We start from the raw sequence: 24,733 nt of genomic DNA on the forward strand, positions 1-24,733 counted from the left end.
TGTTAAACTACATAATCAGAGTAATTAGATGAAATATTGGTATCAGTATGTACCAATAAAATTTATGTTTGGAAGGACTCCATTATTCTTCGTGATTATAATATTTTCGAGGAAACTGTAAGAAAATGTTATACCCTACAGATTTTAAAATGTGTATTTATTAACAAAGTTCTGTGTGCTTTCAGTTGGCAGTCTCACATTTTGAAGGATGTGCAAGTTGATTCCCTTCACACTGTAGGGGCAAGGTGAGCCAAAGTAACACATGGCTCCTGCCCCACAGACCAGAAACACTCAACCTCTCAGAAACCAGTGACCTCCGCTCTCTCCCATTCCTGTCCAACATGATTTTCCACATGTGTGATGTGTGTGTTGCTTGTGTCTTTGTTGTGGGTTGAGTCAGAGTGGATGTTCCTTTGTCATTATAAAATCAATTATGAACCTGGGGAATATCATACTAAGTCAGACAGGGAAAGACAAATACATGATGTCACATACACAGAATCTAAAAATACTGACACTAATGAATTTCTCTACAAAACAGAAACAGACTCAGAGAATGAACTCATGGTTATCAGGGGGAGGTCAGGGGAAGGGACAGATTGAGAGTTTGAGATTGAAACGTACATACTACTGTATTTAAAACAGATAATCAACAAGGACCTGAATCTTCCCAACCCAGCAGACAGGTTCTTTACCATTGAGCCACCAGGGAACCCCAACAAGAACCTGCTACATAGCAGGTAATAATAATTAAAACATGACAGCTTTTCCACTAAATTAAAAAATAAATAAATAAATTATTAGGATTATCAAAGAAGTCTAATATCCTATTAGCAAAGATACTATTAGTTTAAAATTAGAATTAAAGAATAACCTTTGATTAACTTTTCCTATATCAAATCTTCTTAAGTATCTACAAACCATTAATATTTTACGATCCCAGGCTTTCTCAAAGTATGGTGCAAGGATCCGTGATACTTTAGTGTACTCTGGGGGTCACTTTAGAAAGAGTGCCTCAAAGATACATTTGGGAAACACTAGGTTAAACAATTTTAAATGGCTTTCTAAGTACAGACTATATAGCACTGCAAATCATCAGGAGGTTGCTTTAATTTTTCCTCCAAATGATCAGAGTTGGTGATTCCTTTATGCATTACATCAGGGGCATTGTGCAGAACATACCCTGGTGAACATGATTATCTGACTGGGTTGCCATTGCAATAATTTACAGTTAACTTACCATTGAGTGTTGAGTGCTCACAGCCCTAGTTACTTTACTTAGTATTTATCTAAATACTCTTACAGTGGTCTATAGATGAGGAAAGTAAAACTCAAGTTGAACAAATTGAAGTTAAAATTTATGAGGAGCACATGGCTAATTTCAAAGTCAAAATTTGGCCCAGCTCTGTCTAGGTCTGTCGTATCTTAAAAGTCTTTAACTCAAGAAAAAAATATTGTAACTGTGTATGGTGGTGGATGTTTACTAGTTCATTCACAGTATATAAAAATATCAATTATGTTCTACAACTAAAACTAATGTAATGTTATATGACATGTATACCTCAATGGAGAAAGAAAACAATAATAATATAAAATCATATCAAAGAAAGTTTATCATATTGAAATATTTTTATCAAAGTGTGAGTAGTCACTAGATCAGGCATGATGAGAAAGCAGCATTCCATCTACTGTCATGTTCTATACCAAATCACACATTATTCGTTGTCAGTTGCCAAGTATTTCACTTCCAGACATATTGTTTTTATAGCTCATGCTCCAAGTATTGGCTTACATTTGCAAAACATTAATGCTCAAATAATCAAAGGGCAAACATTAAATACTGATCAAGAGTGATAAATTTTACCTTTAAACTCTGTGACTGTAGGCTATTAGTACCTATTTAGGGATTTAAATTTCACTAAAGCAAGGTGACTTGGCAACTTATTTGTCTTGATTTTTTCCCACTGAGTAAGTTAGGAGAATCAGTTCAGTTCAGTTGCTCAGTCATGTCAGACTCTGCGACCTCATGAACCACAGCACACCAAGCCTCCCTGTGATCACCAACTCCCGGAGTTTACTCAAACCCATGTCCATTGAGTCGGTGATGCCATCCAGTCATCTCATCCTCTGTCATCCCCTGCTCCTCCTGTCTTCAATCTTTCCCAGCATTAGGGTCTTTTCCAATGAGTCAACTCTTCACATGAGGTGGCCAAATTATTGGAGCTTCAGCTTCAGCATCAGTCATTCCAGTGAACACCCAGGACTGATCTCCTTTAGGATGGACGGGTTGGATCTCCTTGCTGTCCAAGGGATTCTCAAGTGTCTTCTCCAACACCACAGCTCAAAAACATCAATTCTTCAGCACTCAGCTTTCATAGTCCAACTCTCACATCCATACATGACCACTGGAAAAACCATAGCCTTGATGAGTTAGGAGAATAGTTGAGAAGAAACTGAGGGGTGGCAACTGAGCACTGATATTTCTTGTCTTGTTTGTGAAAGTGGAAGTCACTCAGTGGTATCCGACTCTTTGCGACCCCATAGACTTCACAGTCCATGGAATTCTCCAGGCCAGAATTCTGGCGTTGGAAGCCTTTCCCTTCTCCAGGGGATCATCCCAACAGAGGGATTGAACCCAGGTCTCCCACATTGTAGGCCAATTCTTCACCAGCTGAGCCACAAGGGACCCCCAAGAATTTTGGAGTGGGTAGCCTATCCCTTCTCCAGGTTATCTTCCCAACCCAGGAATCAAACCCTGGTCTCCTGCATTGCAGGTGGATTCTTTGCCAACTGTGCTATAAAAGAAGCCTCCTTTGTGAGGTTTGCAAATCTGGAGAAGGAAACGTCAACCCACTCCAGTATTCTTGCCTAGAAAACCCCATGGACGGAGGAACTTGGTGCAGGCTACTGTCCATGGGGTCACAAAGAGTTGGGCACGAATGAGCAACTTCCCTTTCTTTTCCCTTTCGCCCCCAAAGCATTTATTGAAGCTACTCTTCTTTCCCCATTGTGTGTTCTTGGCACCTATGTCAAAGTTCTAGTTGATCATAAATGCGTGGACTTATTTCTGGGTTACCTATTCTGTTCCATTGGCCTGCATGTCTATTTTTACGTGTTGTTTTGATTGAAGGCCGAATGAGAAGAGGGTGGCAGAAGATGACTTGGTTATATAGCATCACTGACTCAATAGACATGAATTTGAACAAACTCCAGGAGATAATGAAGGACAAGGAAGCCTGGCATGTTGCAGTCCATAGGGGTCACAATGAGTCAGACACAGCAACAGTACAACAAGATTTCTAGAGACAATTTTACGTCTTCCTTTCGATTTGTATGCTTTTTGTTTTCTTATCTAATTGCTGTGGATAGGACTTTGAGTACTACATTGAATAAAAATCATGAGTGCGCGTTATCATTTTGTTTCTGATCTTTCTTGTTGTTGTTGTTTTTGTTTCTGATCTTAGAGACAAAGTTTTTAGCTTTTCACAATCAAGTATGTTGTTACTTGTGGGTTTGTCACACATGGCCTTTATTATACTGAGGTGTATTCCTTCTACACCTAACTAGTTGAAAGTTTCTTTTATCATGAAAGGATGCCGAATTTTGTCAAATGCTTTTTCTCTTTCTACTGAGACAATCACACACTTTTTATCTTTCATTTTTGTTAATGTTGTGTATCAGGTATATCGATCTGTGTATATTGAAGTATTATTGAGTTTCAGAGATGAATCCCACTTGGTCATGGTGTGTAATCCTTTTAAAGTGTTTTTGAATTTGTTTTGCTAGTATTCTGTTAAGGATTTTTGCATCTGTGTTAATCAGGCTATTGATATCAAATTTTCTTTTCTTGTAGTATCCTTATCTAGTTTTGTTATGAAAGTAATGCTAGCCTCCTAAAGTGAGTTTGGAAGTGTTTCTTTCTCTTCAACTATTTGGAAGAGTTTGATAAGGATTTGTATTAATTCTTTTTAATGTTTGATTGAAGTCATCAATGAAGCTATCATGTCTTTCTTTGGGAGCTTCACTGGTAGGTTTTTCACTACTGACTCAATCTCCTTACTTGTTATTGGTCTGTTCAAATTCTTTATTTCTTATAATTTGGTCTTGATAGATTGTATGTTTCTAAGAATTTCTCTAGGTTGTCCAAACTTGTTGGTATATAGTTGCTAACAATAGTCTCTTATTTGCAATTCTGTAGTATCAATTATAATGTCTCCTCCTTGTCACAATTTTATTTATTTAAACTTTTTCTTTTTTCCTTAGTTACTCTAGGTAAAAGTTTGTCAATTTTGTTTTATTTTTAATCTGCCCATTCCAAAAAAAGAAAACTCTTAGTTTCAATAATCTTTCCTTTTGGTATTCTAATCTCTATTTTAATGAAATAATACCCTTATCTCATTCCATATATCAAATCAACTCAAAATAGAATAAAAACTTACTGTAAGTTTTGAAACTATGAGACTATTAGAAAAATAAACAGGAAAAAAAGTTTGACACTTCTCTGTGCAAAGAATTTTGGATTCAATCCCAAACGCACAGCAATAAAAGAAAAAATAAACAAACGGGATTGCATAGTTTTGAAACACTCCTGAACAGCAAATGAAATTTTGCTAGAGTGAATAGACAACCTAGGAGGAAATACTTGCAAACCTTATATGATAAGGAGTTAAGATTCAAAATATATATGGAACTCAAACAGCTATTTAGCAATAAAACAACAATTTAAAAGTGGGTAAAGGATCTGAATAGACATTTCTTCAAATAAGACATACAAATGGTCAATAAGTGTGTGAAAAGATGCTCAACATTATTAATGGTCAGGGAAATGCAAATAAAAATCACAGTCCCATAACTGTTAGAAATGCTATCACCCAAAAGACAAAAATTAGTCAGAGTTGGCAAATGTGGAGAAAAGGGGAATCTTATACACTGTTGGGAAGCACATAAATTGGCACAGTCATTATGGAAAACAATATGGAGCGTCCTCAAAAAAATAAAATATAACTACCACATAAGCCAACAATCTATTTCTGGATATATATTTAAAAAATGAAACTATTATCTCAAAGAGACATCTGTACTTACACATCCATTGCAATATTATTCCCAATAGCCAAGATATGTAAACAATGCACATGTCTGTTGATGGATAAAGAAGTATAATAGATAAAGAGGAGATATATTATATTGTAATTCTATTATATTACATATTTCATCATATATTTTTGAAATGGAATATTTTCCAGGCTTGAGAAAGAAGGAAACTCTATCTTTTGTGACAATGTAGATGAAGCTTGAGGACGTTTTACTGACTGAAAGACAAATATTATATGATCTCACTTATATGTGGAATCTAAAAACAAAATAACTCAACTCATAGAAGCAGAGAGTAGAATGTTGGTTACTAGGACCTGGGGGATGGGTAGGAGAAATGGAGAGATGCTGGTCATAGGGTACAAAGTTACACTTACTTGGGATGAATGTTTAGAGAGCTAGTACATGGCATAATGACTATACTTAATAATATTATGTTCAATGAACACTAGAAATATGCTAAAAGAGTAGATTTCAAGTGCACTTGTCACATACAAAAATTGTAACTATGTAAGCAGGTGATATGTTAATTAGGTTGACTTTATTAGCTATTTATACTTATATCAAAGCATTATGTTGTACATCTTGAATAAATACAATTTAAAAATATATATATAAATAAAAAAGAAAGATATTTATATGATATTTCAAACTACACATAATTATATGCATAAATCTGAAGACTAAGACTTTTTTAAATAAACTCGGGGTCAAAATTTGCCACTTGACATGCTCAGTTGCTCAGTCATGCCCAACTCTTTGTGATCCTATGGACTCTAGCCAACCAGGCTCCTCTGTACATGAAATATTCCAGGCAAGAATAATGGAATAGGCTGCCATTTCCTACTCCAGAACTGACCCAGGGATCAAACCTGCATCTCTTGCATCTCCCGAATTGGCAGGCAGATTCTTTACCACTGCACCATCTAGCAAGTACTTGCAAGTTATTGTGTGATTAAATGATAATGGCAAGTCCATGTTTGAAATAAAAATATATTCTTCAAATAAGATAGGTAAGTATCAGTATTTATACTTATATTTGAACTTCACAAGCTTGAAAAGGATCAGCAAATTTCTGATTAAGATTTTATACAATTTGATTGACCCATAAAGCTGAAGAAAGGGGATACCAAAATGTGCTAATATATATAGAAGCTGCCAACACCATGGAGGGAAATATTAATATTATTGCCTGGAGCCAAGGCAATTTGGAGTTTATTACTGCATGAATGTTGCTACTGTATATGTACATACACAAGATATATTTAATAGATGTGTGTGTGTGTATGGTATATGGATAATATGTGCTTCATACTCTGATTATTTGTAGAATTATTGAATTATAAGAAAGAAGGCATAGAAAAAAAACTTTTACTATTTATATTTGAATATGTGTTGTTCTGAAAAAATATTAATAAATATAAATTTGTGGCCAAAGGTTTATCCAATATGTATATAGGAACAGTGTGGTCCAAAATGTATGAAACACATTTCTGTGTCTTCACAAAATTAATGTGGCATTCCTATAAATAAAAGTTTGAACTAGAAAAGTGATGAATTCTTTTAAATTTATATGAATTAAAATCATATTTTTAAGTAATTTTTTTCTTATGAATCTTTCCTAATTTTTAAGGCTTACCTGATCTCAAGTTTGTCATATTCCAATCAGATTTATCCACAGGGCACCACTAATGGATCTTTTAAAAGTAGATAGAAGCCTAGGCTTCAATCAGGAAACCTTGATAAATGCTTCATGTAGACATATTTTATCTAAACGATTTTCAGCAGTTAAGGGAGCATAAGCACTTACAAAAACTCCAAATCTTAATTCTGTGTTCATGTCTTTTGTGCAGTAGAGAATACACTCCTGTAAGAGGGCATCTCTTAATAAAGATTTAAGAGTTTTTCCAAATCTTTCTTATAAAGATTTGGAGTCTTTCCAAGAGAGATCAGTTCAGGCCAGGTATTCCTGACTTCAACAAGAGCAGTGGGGATATTGCAGTGGGGTTGAATTCTGGGATCAGACTGGCTGGGTTTACATCCTAACTGCTTATCAAGTTTGCAACTTGGGTGACTTATGTAACCTCTCTGTGTCTTAGTTTCCTTATCTGTAAAATAAAAACAATAATACTTCTTGTCTACGCTGATTGTTATGAGGATTTAATGAATACTAAATGTCAATACCTAGACCAATGTCTGGAAAACGGTATTATAATTATAGTGAAGTTGCTCAGTCATGTCCAACTCTTTGCAACCCTATGGACTACAGCCTACCAGGCTCCTCTGTCCATGGAATTATCCAGGCAAGAGTACTGGAGAGGGTTGCCATTTCCTTCTCCAGGGGATCTCCCTGACCCAGGGATCAAACCTGGGTCTCCCACATTGCAGGCAGATGCTCTACCATCTGACCCACTAGGGAATCATATCAAACGAATATAAAGGTTAATTGCAAATTCTCCAGATAGTAACATTCCTGGCCACTTCTACTTCATGGATCCACTAAACATTTATTGCTGCTGCTGCTGCTAAGTTGCTTCAGTCATGTCCACCTCTGTGTAACCCCATAGACAGCAGCCCACCAGGCTCCCCTGTCCCTGGGATTCTCCAGGCAAGAACACTGGAGTGGGCTGCCATTTCCTTCTCCAATGCATGCAAGTGAAAAGTGAAAGTGAAGTCGCTCAGTCCTGTCTGACTCTTCACGACCCCATGGACTGTAGCTCACCAGGCTCCTCCGTCCCTGGGATTTTCCAGGCAAGAGTACTGGACTGGGTTGCCATTTCCTTCTCCAAACATTCATTGAGTGCCTTCTAAATGCTAGATTCCATGTCAGGTGATTTCCCTGCCTACAGATGAGCAGGAACCTTATACTCAGGAATGCTTTTGTGTTATACACTTTTTCTGAAATCTGAAACTCTTAATTACTGATGAACCTGTTTACTGGGCAGCAATGGAGACGCAGACCTAGAGACCAGACTTGTAGACACAGTGGGAGGACAACAGGGCTGGATGAACTGAAAGAGTAACATTAAAACATATACATTACCATGTGTGAAATAGATAGCCAGTGAGAATTTGCTCTATGACACAGGAAGCTCAAACCCAGTGCTCTATGACAACCTAGAGAGGTGGGATGGGGTGGGAGATAGGAGGGAGATTCAAGAGGGAGGGGACATATGTATACCTATGGCCAACTCATGTTGATGTATGGCAGAAAATACAACATGGTATTGTAAAGCAATTATCCTCCAATTAAAAATAAATAAATTCAAAAAAAAAAAAAAAAAGAAGTGGAGAAAAGAGAAAAGAAAAGAAGGCAGCACAGTGGAAAAACTAAGGAAATCTGGATAGCTGTAGACTACATTTGGTTAATTAATCTAGTTAGTAATAATTTGTCAACACTGATTCACTAATTTTGACAATGTGGATATACTAATTTAAGATTTTAATAGTAGAGGAAATTGGGTGTATGGTATGTGAGCACTTCCTTTATTGTTTTCACAATTTTTCTGTAAATCTGAAACTTCTAAATATAAATGTTTATTTTAAAAAGTGCCCCTTTCTACCTGAAAGTCATAGTTGTGAAAATTATCTCAATTTCCCAGGGCCTCAGAATGGTCAAACTCCCAAACAAGCAAATAATTACTTTTTGTTCCAGGACTTTTCTGATGCAAGAGAATAATCCAAACAAAAATCATGGTCATTGATGCCATTTTAACATTCTCCTCTGAATTTTCAATGGATATGTAAATGAAACTAGATATTGTTTAAAATTTTAAGAGATGACATTCACTAAGACTGTATTATATGTTTGACTGTGCTAAATCCTTGCCAAGGATTAGCTCTTGAGGACTATTCAGAAACCTATGTGGTAAATATTTTTATTGCTTATTGCTCCTATATGAGAAAACAATTTGCATTTGCATCTGCAATGATCTTGCCTTGGGATGGTCCAGCTTTAATTCAATGCTATGCATGTAGAGTGCTTCCTGCTCTCCTTGAACTGAATCACTAAATGACTCTTCAGCAGAGTTCCTCTACTGGCAAATTGTAACTGGGGATGTTACACCTATAATTGGAAATCGGTACAGTCATTCATAAAAGAAAGATTGCACAATGCCATTGGCAGGGTAGGGTCTACTTATTTCTGAAATTTTAAAAGTGTGGTAAATAATCTGTAGACCAATGCAGGAGACACAGGAGACTGGGTTCAATCCTTGGGGTGGGAAGTTCCCCTGGAGTAGGAAATGGAAACCCACTCCAGTATTCTTGCCTGGGAAATCTCACAGACAGAGGATCCTGGCGGGCTAGTCCTACGGTCCACGGGGTCGCACAAAGCTAGACACAACTGACCATGCATGCACAAACAAAAGCAAAAAAAGAGGCAAATCACTCAACTAGTTTTTATCAATCAATTTTATAGCCAGTCTTAGTTGGGTCTTCAGAAAACACTAGAGAGAAATGACCACATTTAATGAATTCACAGATGTGTTAGAAGCAGCGCAATTGCACAGGGTCCCGTGTTCATAAAGATCCTATGATCAGCCTAATGTTCTGCTGTCACCATCTTGAAATTCTTATTGTGTTTTGACTAATGGGCTCTGTCTTGTCACTTTGCACTGGGCACCACCAGTGATGTAGCCAGTCCTGTTCATCAGTTTTCTGTATGCTTTACTTGAATGAAATCTCAGGAGCTGCTTTCGAAACTGCATCCCTCAGTGTAGCCTCACAACTTTACATTTGCTAAGTCTTCCTTAGGAAGACACAGTCATTCTTAGGAAAGTAGGTTTACCCCAGTTCCTTACATAAAATGTTGCAAATCAAGTAGGTTAAGTAAAAGATTTTATGCTAATCTTTCTTTCTGTTGCCTCTTTACAAACCCTGAATCCAGTGCCCTGGGCAAGCAGAAGCATCGGATGTGCAGTGACATTTTAATTGTAGATACAGATACTGTCACACACACACACACACACACACACACACACACACACAAAACAAATATCCCTACTGCCTTCTTGGGTCTTATCTCCTCCTTCATGAGATCCTGCTTCCATCTGGGAAATCCACGGCCCAAGCCTTGCTCTGGTAGCTGAAGGTCCCTAATGAGGGTGGCAGTGGCCTTCCAACCTCCCTAGAGATTGCCTTGACCACATGGATACCCCCAGAGCATCCTGACATGGGTATCTTCTCACCTCTGTCAAGCTCTTTTGTTAATTTCAACACCTTACAACAATTAGAGAGGAAAAGCCTCACTGAGATGTTTAGATGTTATCTCTGCCACAGAGAAATTTTCTGCAATATAGGCTAGAAATTTTTTCCTAAACTAAAATTAATTGGCAGAGAGTCTGCTGGTATTCGAAAGAAAATAATGGGACACTGTAAAAAGATTTTCTTGGGGATTACAATGGAGTAATTAAAAAATCTATGTCCTCTTTTTTTCCTTCTCCTCTATTTACTGTAATACCACCTATATGAGATCTTTTTAAAGTGCCAACACAGAATGAAAACCAATTTAATTCATTAGTAAAAAGTATCCGGAAAACATCAGGTGCTGTGTGTATCAGATTGTCTGTTGAGCTTAGCTTTTATTTCTGGTTTAAATTGCCAGATTCACTCCTAGACAGAGAATTTCCTGGGCTGCTCTTTGCAAGTGGATGGCCACTGATAAGGTCACAGGTTTGAAGAGGAACCTCGTTAATAAGCTGGAAAAAGCCCAGGATATGAGTTCTTTACTAGAGGTGATGAGCAATGTCAATCAGATTTGTTTTCTTGAAAGTTTGAATTAAAAGATGCAAAAGGAAACAGAGTTGGGGTATCTGAGATGTCCCTATAGAGAACTAGGCCTGGTGGCCATACATATGCAGGAAAAGGGATGGACAGCTGTGGGAAGAGTATCAGACATGCAAATGACCCTCAGAGACCAGGGGTGAGCAGGAGCTCTTGTCATTAAAATTGCGTGGTGCAGCACGGCCATCAGGTCTTTATGCTTCTCCATTCACTAAAACCTCTAAAGAAACAATGTAGAAGAAGCTCTTTTAACACTCCATCCCTCTTACATGAGCTTGTGAACCTTTGCTTTTAAATATTTGATTATTTAATCAGGGCACCAAGAAATAAGATGGGAGTGGAAGCCTTGTCCACATTTCCTCTTGAGGAATACAGAAGGAAAACAGATACAAACCTATTGATTTCCTACTGGAAACATGGCATATATCACAGCATCATCAAATTTGATTTTTATACAACCTCAGAAAATAGGTATAATTATATGCATATCAGAGGTAAGACAACTAAGAGCCGGAATGTCAAACAATTTGTCCAAGGCAATTGAGAGTCTAACATTTAAACAATTTCTTTTTCCTTTTCCAAATTCCATATTCTTTCCAGTATACAGTGTTGTTTAACTATAATAACATGGGAAAAGCAAAAGAAAAGAAGGAAAGGGGGGTGGAAGGAAGGGAAGAAGGAAGAAGCAGAGAGCAGCAGTTCTAATATCTACTACCCGCTGGACAGTTTTATGTGTCACAGCATTCGGTCCTCACGAGCACAAAGAAAAACAGAACTGATATATATGTATACGTATAAAATACATATGTACATATATGTATGTATTTATATACATATATGCATGTGTGTGTATATATATGTATTTTATACACAAGAAAACTGAAGCTCATCAAAATCACACAGCAAGGAAAGGAGCCGGAATTTAAGCAGAGCCAAAGTGATTCCAATACTTTACCTTCCACTAAACTGTGATTTTATTCCTGGAGAACCACACACATCAGAACAATTATAGCTGATAATGAGGTAGAAAATCAAGGACGGTGTAGACTTTTATATATGAAGATCCAGATTCAAAAGGGTAGATTTTGATTCAAGAATTTGCATTCGGTCCTATCTAATCCCTCCTTCTGGGATCTCAATAACGATAGATAGTGATAAACATAATGATATATATGAATGTGTGCACAGCTATGTTGTAACATAGATAGGGTCACATATAAAATGTACATTTGGATTGGGTCATCTGAAGACAATTTCAGCACACTTATGGAACCTTAAAGCCCTGAGAAGGATGGATCAAGAAATGATGGAGGAAACTGTGGCTGATGCTCAGAGGGGACTGCAGGACACAAAGAGCCAGCCTGCCTAGCAGGCCCCCCAAATGCTGCAATACGGGGACAACAGGCATAGCAAAGAATGAGCTAGAATTTGCTTAGGACTTTTACACGCTATGGTGCATGGGTGCTGAGTCACTTCAGTCGTGTCCAACTTTTTGCGACCCTAAGAACTGTAGCCCGCCAGGCTCCTCTGTACATAGGATTTCCTAACCTAGAACACTGGAGTGGGTGGCCATTTCCTTCTCCAGGGAATCTTCCCAACCAAGGGACGAACCTGGGTCTCCTGCACTGCAGGCAAATTCTTTACCATCTGAATCACCAGGGAAGCCCACATGATATGGTACATTTTCCCTAATTTTCTGTAAAATGGGCATGTTTGATAGTATATGTTTACTCCCATGTTTATTTGAGGATATCTAGGTCTGTTTCCACTCACCAATAAAAGTTATAATGACCTAAGAAATGAGGATTGGATGGTTTCTATGTGCCTAACTCTTTAAGCCTAATGTTCATGTGAATCCATCCGTAATTGTACATAGTGAAATATGTACCCTTATTTAATTCACTAACTTTTATATACATGAAGCTATCTCTCATTAAGTCTCAGCAGGAACTCCTGTTGTTAATAGACTGTCTTTAAGTGTAATATTCTTTTAAATTATGATGTGCCTTTTCCTCCTATTTCTGAATGGATATGGGATTTTTACTGAAATAATCCTTCAGAAAGAAGCTAAAAATGTTTTTGTAAAATTTGGAGCTCTCTCATGGTCAGCCAAATTGGGGAAACATTGGGGACACATTTATTTACAGGAAAAAGGTCTCCCAGGTGGCTCAGTGTTAAAGAATCCACCTGCCAAAGCAGGAGATGTGGGTTCAATCCCTGGATTGGGAAGATCTCATCGAGAAGGAAATGGCAACCCACTCCAGTATTCTTGCCTGGGAAATCCCATGGATAGAGCACTTTGTTGAGCTATAGTCCATGGGGTCCCAAAGAGTCAGGCATAACTTAGCCACTAAACAACAGCTCTTTAAGTAGTTAATTGACACTTACTACAATTCACTAACTTGTTGGTATTACCTCTACTTTTTAGAAGGGAAAACTGAGGTTCAAAGGGGTTAGGGAAACAAAAACACATACCTAATATGAAGAGAGTCAGGATTCCAGTATGATCAGATCAGACTCCGAATGCAGTATTCTTTCTACTGAACTACTGTTAATGCTACTAAGCCCTAACCTTATGATGGAAGTTTCCACTTCCTGATGTTCAGCATAGAAACTAAACAATGAGATGAGGAGTCAGTTTGGTAGTTTTGCATTTCTAGGTTTATACTAAGATTGAAAACCATAGTGCTGTTCTACCATACCTAAGTAAATAAAATAATGTTTGTTTATAACCTCACACTCCGCATCAAAATTTCAGCTGCTGGAGCAGTGCTTGGCACACAGTAGGGACACCATAATTACTTACTGAATAAATGCATGAACAATTCAGAGAACTGTTGATTGAATTTTTTCTTTCTTCTCTTTTGCTTGCCTATTTATCATAACCAGGCAGATTTTGAGCCAATTATTAATGTCGGAAATGGAAGTTCATTCCAGAGAACAATGCTGTTGAAAATAAAGAACCAAGTCACTTTGGTGTGAGTGGCAGAGCCTTCTGTCCCTCTGCAGCCAGTTTACTACTAAGCTTACTGATTAGCTGGTCAGTGATTCATTTAATTTTTAATGCTATTTACATATTTGGATTATTGCAGCCATTAAGCAGCCCTGCTACCCTCCTGCACTTTAAAGTAAAGCGAGAGGGTTAAGAAGTGAGAAGATAAGTAGCAAATTAAGCTAAGACATGCATAAGGCAAACAATCCAGAAGGACTTGTAATGAGAAACTGCACATGGGGTGAAAGGAATTACAAAGAAGTGAGCAAAAGATGGGCCACTTCTCTGCAAGGACCTTCTAAACTTTGCGGTAGAGTCTATGTATAAATGCACATCTACAGACCATTTATAACAAACTATGGGAGCTTGGAAACCTGATCATAGCTTCAGTGACTGCAGCTGCTGGAGGGAGCCCACATGGCCCCATAACTCCCTAGGTAGCTGCTGGCAGGAGGGGAGGAGTGAGAAAACAAGTTTAGCATCTTTCATCTCAGTCAGTGTTGTTTACCTGAATTTCGACTGAAAATGCTGCACTTCCACTAAAAATTAGCATGCACTCTCCAGAAGGAATAAAGAAAAAAAGGTATAAATTATGTCCGATTGAACAAACACAACTGCAGTGTTGAACAGCCAGTCAATGGAGAGGGCAGGGAAAGGCAATGAGGCAGGGTAATGTGTAATCTCACCAGTCAATGGACGGTGGGCAGGTCCCCGCGGCCCGCACTGGAGGTGTCAGGGAGATGAATAGCAGAGTGTCCTCCTCAAAAATATGATTAATACCCTCCTCGGTCCACTGCTGAAGATGTAGTGGGTGCAGCTGGTCTGGACAGCAGTTGCATAGAGGGAAAACCCGGGACAATCGCAGCGGAGCAAAGAGGGCAGAGGAGGACAAATAGCCACGGGAGAGGGCATGCTGAGCCTGACAGTGAGAAGGGCGCTGAGCTGGCCGGACGCGTCTTAACCTGCAGCTTAAGTAACACTCAGGGCCTTCGAGGGAATTCCCTGCAGGTCCAGTGGCTAAGACTTCGCCTTCCAAGGCAGGGGGTGCGGGTTTGATCCCTGGTTGGGATCCTACATGCTTTGCGGCCAAAAAAACCAAAGCATGAAACAGAAAGGATATTGTAACAAATTCAATAAAGACTTTAAAAATGGTCCACACTAAAAAAAAAAAAAAAATCTTAAAAAGAATACTTAGGGCCTTCTAGGCATGTGGACCTGAGTGCCAGAGGCTATGATCTCAAGGAGAAAAGACAAAAGGAACCTGAATCTTTGAGGACATTTTGTGCCTTTCCACAAACTGAGTGACCTTGAAGAACTGTGGTATTTATGGAATAACTACTGTGTGACTAACATTCCCTTCAGAACTTTAATTCTCACAGATTAGTATGAGGACATGGGGTTAATGTCTTCTTCTTCAGATGGGAAGACTGATGGCCTGGAAGTTAAGTGACTTTCTCAACGCTACATAATTAACAGATGGTAGAAGGGTGCTGTTCTCAGAGACTTCCATTGGCTTCACCAAACTAAACTGACACTGTAGGGGAAAAAAATTTTTTTAAAGGAAACTTGATATGTTGTTCATCTCTGGTTGTTAACTCCAGTTTCACCCAACATCTCTTTTGTCCCTTATTTCAAAGGGTTTTGGCCAGATTTTAATTTTTCTGATGTTTCTCTTTCCTTATATACAAGGATGTTAACAAAAGATTCTCAAACATTCACAGTTATATTACTGCTACTTACACACCTCACATGCATGCACACATATGATGAGTAACCATAGGGAAAAGCAAATTGTTATGTTCTAGCATCTCTAATTTTACTGGTAGAAGTCAAGGGACCTTTCTGCCCTTGGGCAAATATGACTCTCACATTTTCTTTATTAGATGATTCCTTTTATCTCAATGGTAAAGAATCTTCGTGCTGAGGCAAGAGTCACAGGAGACACAGGTTTGATCCCTGGTTGAGGAAGATCCCGTGGAAGAGGAAATCCCGACCCAGTATTCTTACCTGAGAAATCCCATGAATGGAGGAGACTGGTGGGCTGCAGTCCACAGGATGGCAAAGAGTCAAATATGACTTAACAACTGAGCATGCATGCACTCCCTCATGGTCAAGATATTGCAATGTTCATAAAATCACCAAAAAAGTCTTCTTAACATACTATAGCATTAGAATACTATTACACACAAGAGGATAAATTCCTTATTGCCAAATTCAGACTTAAACTGAAGAAAGTAAGGAAAACTGCTAGACCATTCTTATATAACCTAAATCAAATCCCTTATGATTATACAGTGGAAGTGACAAATAGATTCAAGGGATTACATCTGAAGAGTGCCTGAAGAACTATGGATGGAGGTTTGTGACATTGTACAGGAGGCAGTGATCAAGACCATCCTGAAGAAAAAGAAATGTAAAAAAAATGCCTGAGGAGGTCTTACAAATAGCTGAGAAAAAAGATGAGAAAGACTAGAAGAGAAAAGGAAAGATATACCCATACGAAGGCAGAGTTCCAAAGAATAGCAAGGAGAGATAAGAAAGGCTTCCTCAGTGATCAATGCAAAGAAATAGAGGAAAACAATAGAATGTGGAAGACTAGAGATCTCTTCAAGAAAATTAGAGAAACCAAGGAAACATTTCATGCAAAGATGGACACAATAAACGACAGAAATGTTATGGACCTAACAGAAGCAGAAGATGTTAAGAAGAGGTGGCAAGAGTACACAGAAGAACCATACAAAAAAGATCTTCACAACCCAGATAATCATGATGGTGTGATCACTCTATCAGACATCCTGGAATGTGAAGTCAAGTGGGCCTTAGGAAGCATCACTACAAACAAAGCTAGTGGAGGTAATGGAATTCCAGTTGAGCTATTTCAAATCCTAAAAGATGATTCTGTCAAAGTGCTGCACTAAGTATGCCACCCAATTTGGAAAACTCAGCAGTGGCCATGGGACTGGAAAAGGTCAGTTTTCATTCCAATTTCAAAGAAAGGCAATGCCAAACAATGTCCAAACTACTGCACAATTCACTCATGTCACATGCTAGTGAAGTAATGCTCAAAATTCTCCAAGCCAGGCTTCAATAGTCTGTGAACCATGAACTTTCAGATGTTCAAGCTGGATTCAGAAAAGGCAGAGGAACCAGAGATCAAATTGCCAACATCCGCTGGATCATTGAAAAAGCAAGAGAGTTCCAGAAAAACATCTACTTTTGTTTTATTGACTATGCCAAAGCCTTTAATTGTGTGGATCACAACAAAGTTGGAAATTTCTTAGAGACTGGAATACCAAACCACCTTATCTGCCTCCTGAGAAATCTGTATGCAGGTCAGGAAGCAACAGTTAGAACACAACATGGAACAACAGATTGGTTCCAAATTGAGAAAGGAGTACGTCAAGGCTGTATATTGTCACCCTGCTTATTTAACTTGTATACAAAGTACATCATGAGAAGTGCCAGGCTGGATGAAGTACAAGCTGGAATCAAGATTGCCAGGAGAAATATCAATAACCTAAAATAAGCAGATGAACCATCTTTATGGTAGAAAGTGAAGAAAAACTAGAGCCTCTTGAAGAAAGTGAAAGAGGAGAGTGAAAAAATTGGCTTAAAATTCATTCAGAAAACTAAGAGCATGGAATCTGATCCCATCACTTCTTGGCAAATGGATGGGGAAACAACGGAAACAGTGAGAGACTTTACTTTGGGGGGGGGGGGGTCTCCAAAATCACTGCAGATGGTGACTGTAGTCATGAAATTAAAAGATGCTTGCTCCTTGAAAGAAAAGCTATGACCAACCTAGACAACATATTAAAAAGCAGAGACATTACTTTGCCAACAATTGTCTGTCTAGTTAAAGATATGATTTTTCCAGGAGTCATGTATGGATGTGAGAGCTGGACCATAAAGAATACTGAGCACTGAAGAATTGATGCTTTTTGAACTGTGATGTTGGAGAAGACTTTTGAGAGTCCTTTGGACTGCAAGGAGATCCATCCAGTCCATCCTAAAGGAAATCAGTCCTGAATATTCATTGGAAGGACTGATGTTGAAGCTGAAACTCCAATACTTTGGCCACCTGATATGAAGAATTGACTCAATGGAAAAGACCCTGATGCTGGGAAAGATTGAAGGCTGGAGGAGAAGGGGATATAGAGGATAAGATGGTTGGATTGTACTACCGATTCTATGGACATGAATTTTAGTAATAAATTATATCCACCTACTATTTTCAGATGCAGAAATACATGGATATATAGATCTTTCATTATCAAATTAGCTAAAGTGTTATGAACCCTATTGCCTTCTTGAAAATTCACGAGGATCTGAAGACTCCTATCATGAACAAGTTTATTTAACTTTATTTAACTTGACATTTCTAGCAGTCATTTGAGTTTGTTTGTTTTTAATGTGTACTTCTAAAAACCCCACAAAATAGCATTCTGTAGACCATTGCTTAAGGAATAGGTCTAATGTCTTTGGGTCTAGTTCCACCTTAGAGTGGATATAATGCAGGATAGTACACACACTTGAATCTGCTTTTCCTAATTCCTAATCTCTTAGATTATTGCATCAACAAAGCATTTTATTTGCAGGAATATAAAATAAAATGCAAAATAAATGTGCTTTAATCACTTAGTTCCTTTAAAAAAACATCTAAAATGTTCAAGAGTCATTTTAATTAAAGAGTAAGTCAACTTAGTTTCTGGGAATTGAGGCTTTATGTGTCCCATATATACACATGCACACCACATAGATAAAGACAATGCTTTTTCAACATGATATAAAAATGAATTATCACTTTGGGGCTTATAGGGAGAATTTATTTATTATGATATAATATTTCATATGAGAAGTTTACAGAAACATTATCAAAATCATTCAGTGAATCTGTCTTCTTAACCAAGTGATCATTTAACCTGGGCCTTTAATTTATGAATGTCCTAAGAGCCTAGAAGTGGCAGACTCAAAGTTATTCAGCTGATGGGTGAGACAAGTTTGGTCTAAACCCTTACTCTGATGCCTAAAGGTACCTTAGTTTCTTGTCTTATCTTTAGGCACCTAGATCATAAGGTGCCCACCTTGACTGGTTTCTGAAGCTCCTCAAGGCATGTTTCTAAAAACTTTGGGACTCTGTGGGAGAAGGCAAGGGTGGGATGTTCTGAGAGAATAGCATTGAAACAAGTATACTATCAAGGATGAAACAGATCACCAGCCCAGGTTGCATGCATGAGACAAGTGCTCAGGGCTGGTGCACTGGGAAGACACAGAGGGATGGGGTGGGGAGGGAGGTGGGAGGGGGGATCGGGATGGGGAATACATGTAACTCCATGGCTGATTCATGTCAATGTATAGCAAAAACCACTACAATATTGTAAAGTAATTAGCCTCCAACTAATAAAAATAAATGAAAAAAAAATAAAAATAAAAAATAAAGACATCGCTCTGTTTGCTTTGATGTGCTCTTATGACCCAGCAGTACTGGTTGAAAAGTGTGTTAGCTGCTCACCTGTATCCAACTCTTTGTGATCCCACTGACTGTAGCCCACTAGACTCACCTGTCTGTGAAATTCTCCAGGCAAGAAAGCTGGAATGGGAAGCCATTCCCTTCTCCAGGGGATATTCCTGACCCAGGAATTGAACCCGGGTCTCCTGCATTGCAGGCAGATTCTTTACAGTCTGATCCACAAGGGAAGCTCCGGTTGAAGAGTAAATCTTAAATCGTCCCTAGTATTTTGATGGGACAAGATGGACATGGTTCCCAAAGACAAATTTAACATTTTTGCAGAAGTTTTACATAATTAAGTGAGGTGGAAAGGCCTATTATCTGAGTTATTAAAACAGAAACAAAAATAGATACTTTAAGGCCAGTTAATAAAAAGGGACCCATTACTTGACTTATACAAATGATTTTCTCGATCTTCTATCTAAATAACCCACATGTATTAAATGGCTTTCTGTATAGTTTTAATATTATATTTTTAGGACTCTAGGAAGGGTTCAGTATATGGAGCCATCACCATTTTGTTAAGGAGATACTTCATGCTATATTGCGAATGAAGAAAACAAAGAAAATCTGACATCATTCCTGTACTTTCTTTCCCTGAATACATAATCTCTTTTTAAGTAAAACACTAAATAAATTCATAGACTCAGGACCCACATAAAAACTAAATGCTTTCAAAGGCCTTGGTTAATGAGGAATCTTTTAAATGTCACATCTACAGTGCAAATTAACCAATACTGCATAGCAAAAATCCCTCACAAGAAATCTGGTCAATGGTTTATGACAAAAAAATTAATGCTTTCTGTCAAGAATAAGGGTTAAGTTTAGTATTAATCATAAAATGACCTTTAATTGCCAAACAAAAGCACTTTGTTATTTCACTACAATCCTGAACTCACCCTGAGCATTGAAAAAAAGTCATAATTTGCTTAGTATAAATGTATTAAAGTATTAAGCCCGCTCTGCTACTCAATTAGTAAACATGTCAAGGGGTGGGTGAGTTATTCATGGTTCAGAGGGCCAGCCCCTTTTCACAGGGAACTTTTTTCACTCTAATGAAATGATGGATAATCTGGAAGTAGGTGCTTTAAGAAGATATTAATCATTTTCTGTGGTGATGTTAATCATGCATCCCATCGTCTCCAGATGCTGTGGATCACCTTCCTTGGAGACAAAGGGCGCCTAAGCCAGGAAAGTCCTTTTGATCACCTTTCCACAGAGACCCTCACATGCAGCTGACATTAAAGACAGCCTTAGACTTTAGGCCATCCTTAAGATAAAATGGCAAGTAGAGCACAAAACTCCATCAGCTGATTTCTGAGAAACCACGGGCTGGGGTCTCTCTCTAGTCCTGATCATTTACATTTTCACAATGCTCATATGAGTGAAGGAAAGGACTTACCTATGGGAGAAGATGGAGGCCCATCAAGTAAAAGCTATAAACATATGTCCTGGCAAACTGCTTTTACAGGCTAGGTTTCTAATCTTACAAAATGTTAGCATTCCTCAGGTCAGATTTAGCTCTTAAAACGTCTCTGATGTCTCCTGGAGTTAATGAAACACTGAGCCTCCAGAGAGACTTCTGGCCAATTAAACATCTTTATAGCCAGTGTTTTTCAAAGGGAAAAAAACGTTGAGTAAAATCCGAGGGCACATCTGATGAGGCTAAAATAGCTCCCATCACAGACTAATTTTGAATGCTTCATAGACCCTAGTGCCTGAGGAACAACCCTGGAAGCGTTCCTAAAGCTAAAAGGCTGTCCCATGTATTAATAAATTGCTTCAGAAAGATAAAACCAAGAGGAGCAACTAAAACTCCTGTCATTGTGCAGAAGTATTAAGGACTCTAGGGATTGGATTGTATCTCCATGTAAAGAGGCACCATTTTCTTATATGCACATGTGCTGGGCAAGGTCTACAAATGGACATGAAGATTACTAATGAGGTTATGTGATCTCTTTGGGGGGTAAGATTCTACTTAGAGACAAGTGCTCTCCTGATGTTGGCTAGTAATACTCAGATCACATCACTAAATGTTTTATATCCACATGTGAATACAAAAGAGTTAGAAACTCACTTCTGGTCTTCTAAAGAAAACCAGCTATTTTGTTCTTCACCCAAATTTAGCCCTCTAATCATCCTCCCAAATGTAGTCATTCAAACTGATGTATCTCAGTAGCCTACCAAATTAGCAAAACATGACCATGTAGGTGCATCTGTCAGTTGCCCTATGATTTACTTATTTATGGGGCTTCCTACTCCAAATACGCCCACCACCATTCTACATCACTTCCCCTTCCTCTCAGCTCCACTCTAGGCCATGTTTAAATTCTGTTATCCCCTACAGCACATTCATCTCAGACCGTCAAATTTCAATAGCTAATTGTTAAGATTTGGATGATTAGAGATGAATGCCATTTCTCTTTTTTTTTGTTTTGTTTTTTTTGTTTTTTTTTTTTAAATTTTTTATTTTTCAGTGGGTTTTGTCATACATTGATATGAATCAGCCATAGAGTTACATGTATTCCCCTAACCTCATTTCCACCAAATTTTTTCACAGGCTTCAGCAAGTTTTTGTTTTTTTTTTTTTTTTTTTTTTTTGCTATTGGAAAATTTTTGCTCTTGGAAAATATCCCTATCTAGTCCACATACCTGATCAGCACCCTCTACCTCTGTCCACCCTTCCTTTGATATCCAATGCAATGAGCTTTCCAACAAGGAGTATTGTTAACGTATGCCTTTATGTACTTTCCCTGGCTTGCACTGGGTTATTAAAACAAATCATCCACTCTGCAGCTTGGAACCCTCTAAACATATGGTTTCGGGTGTCAGCTGGTCTCACTAACATTCCCACTTCTTGGCCAACTCCTCCAAATTCTTGCACAAAGCTTTTCCACTTCTTGATTTCATTCCCCCTTTACTCAGCCTCTTTACTGAAAAGAGAAAGACCCTCAAAAACATGCTCAATATTGCACTGCCTTCATCCACCAACAAATTTGTCCTTTGCCATGTCCTTCGCTTTTGTCTTCTCAAATGATGAAGTGTTTTTCTCTCCCTATTAAAAACTCACTTGTTTGAGCTCTTGATTTTATTCTCTGCCTTTTCTTCTGTGACTGCCCTCCTGTACTCAAGCTCTCTTGATCCAGAATCTTTAAATTATCTCAGACTATAAATAATTTCAAAGCTCTCCCTCCCTAAAATAAAAATGCTTAATTTATGTCAAGCCCTCTCAATGTGTCTCTCTTCCAATTACCATCTAAAATTCTTGAAAAAAGAGTTTATACTACTAGAGCCTTTACTGCTTCACCATCTGGCATTTGACCTCACTGCTATATTGAAATTTTCATTCCTAAGGCCATCAGTGACCCTCTAATAAATATTGAGAGCTTACTGGTATTGACCTAGGCACTTGGGATATGGCAATGAAAAAAGCACTTAGGAAGAAACTAGTATTGAAATACTTTGTATTTTATGCTGTAGTATGGTTAAGTGTAATTAATATTTTAATTAACTTTCCAGCTATCTTGAGTTTCTGCTTCTACCTTTTGCATCATATTTGCAAACCTTTCTCTATTCTACCTTTGTGTGTTAGCCTGAAACATTAATGTTCTCTGTAGTAGGAGATGGCAACCCCCTCCAGTATTCTTGCCTGCAGAATCCCATGGACAGAGGAGCCTGGCGGGCTACAGTCCATGGGGTCGCAGAGAGTCAGACATGATTGGAGCTACTGAGCACAAAAGCACAGAGTTATGGGTTTATCCCACTACTTTTTACACCCATGCACTTATCAAGTTAGCTTTATCCATCTTTAAGTGTCCAGTGACCATCTACAATATATGCTGAGTTCTCCCAAGTCTATCGCAGTAGTCTAAGCTCTTCCCTTCAACGTCTTTGACCTATGCAGTTCCCCAGGTCTGGATTTCTTCATGAGATAGACCTCAGTTTCAGCGTTCCCAAACTTATCACGTCACTTTCTCAAAATCAACTCTTCCTTCTTTTCCTAACTTAACTCTGGGACATCAAAAGTTACTATCATTTAAGTTAAAACCTGAAGGATCATCCTTGATTTTTCTTTCCTTCTCTTGAAAGTGAAAGTGAAAGTCACTCAGTCCTGTCCAACTCTTTGCGACCCCATGGACTATAGTCCATGGAATCCTCCAAGCCAGAATACTGGAGCAGGTAGCCTTTCCCTTCTCCAGGGGATCTTCCCAGCCCAGGTCGAGCCCAGGTCTCCCACATTGCGGGTAGATTCTTTACCAGCTGAGCCACAAGAGAAGCCCTTCCTTCTCTTAGGGCTACCTAATAACTAGTTCTCAAGTATTTATTTTCTTAATATTTTTCACTCTGAACGAGAATTTCAAATCCTTCTGCTCTACTTTACACCCTTAAACAAATTTACTGTTGATATGTGAAGTCACTGTTTAGAAGTTATTGAATGAGTGAATAAGCCAAATTCAACATAGCATAACACAAGCTTTGTGATAGTGATCCTATTAACCTTGCCAGCATTATCTTTTATCACTGCATGACTCTTAAAATTTCAGCCAAAAAGAAACATTTTTTCCTATACATACACACAGTACTTTTGGTTGTTTTTCACCTTTGTGTTTTTGCTTACTCTTTCCTGTCTGCCTCTGTACTATGGAAGAAGCACAGAGGCAGTGTTTCTTTTTTAGTAGATGGGGGAAAGAATCAAACAGGAGGTCATATTTGAGCAAAATCTTGAAGGATCATTAAAAGTTGAACATATAATGATTAGGGAAAAATTATTCTGGAAAACACTCAGTTGTGTCTGACTCTTTGCGACCCTATCTGTAGCCCATCAGACTCCTCTGTCCATGGAATTCTCCAGGCAAGAATACTGGAGTGGAATGTCAATCCCTTCTCCAGGCAATCTTCCTGACCCAGGGATTGAACCTGGGTCTCCTGCATTGCACGCAGATTCTTTACCATCTGAGACACCAAGGAAACCCCATTCTGGAAAAGTCTACATACAGAAAAGGGAAATGTGAAAAAATCAGAGGTAATTCAGAAAGGTTTGTATGAATATGCAGGGAGTTATGAGAGATATCAACTAAATCTTTCTTTTTTTCTGAAAAGTTAGTAACTTTCTTCAAAAAAGTTGGTGTCAGAAGGGAGGGATAAATTAGGAGTTTGGATTTAACAGATACATACTACTGTATACAAAATAGATAACCCACAAGGATCTATTGTATAGCACCAGATCAGCACCAGATCAGGCAGGCATACTATTTCCCCAGGTCAATCCTCCCCTAGCAACTACTCAGGCATACTTAGTGTTGGGATACTGGTGAACCAAACAACTAGGCATCCTCCCTTATTTTTCTTTTGCC

Source organism: Muntiacus reevesi, chromosome 15 (assembly GCF_963930625.1).
Source record: "Muntiacus reevesi chromosome 15, mMunRee1.1, whole genome shotgun sequence".
NCBI lineage: Eukaryota > Metazoa > Chordata > Mammalia > Artiodactyla > Cervidae > Muntiacus > Muntiacus reevesi.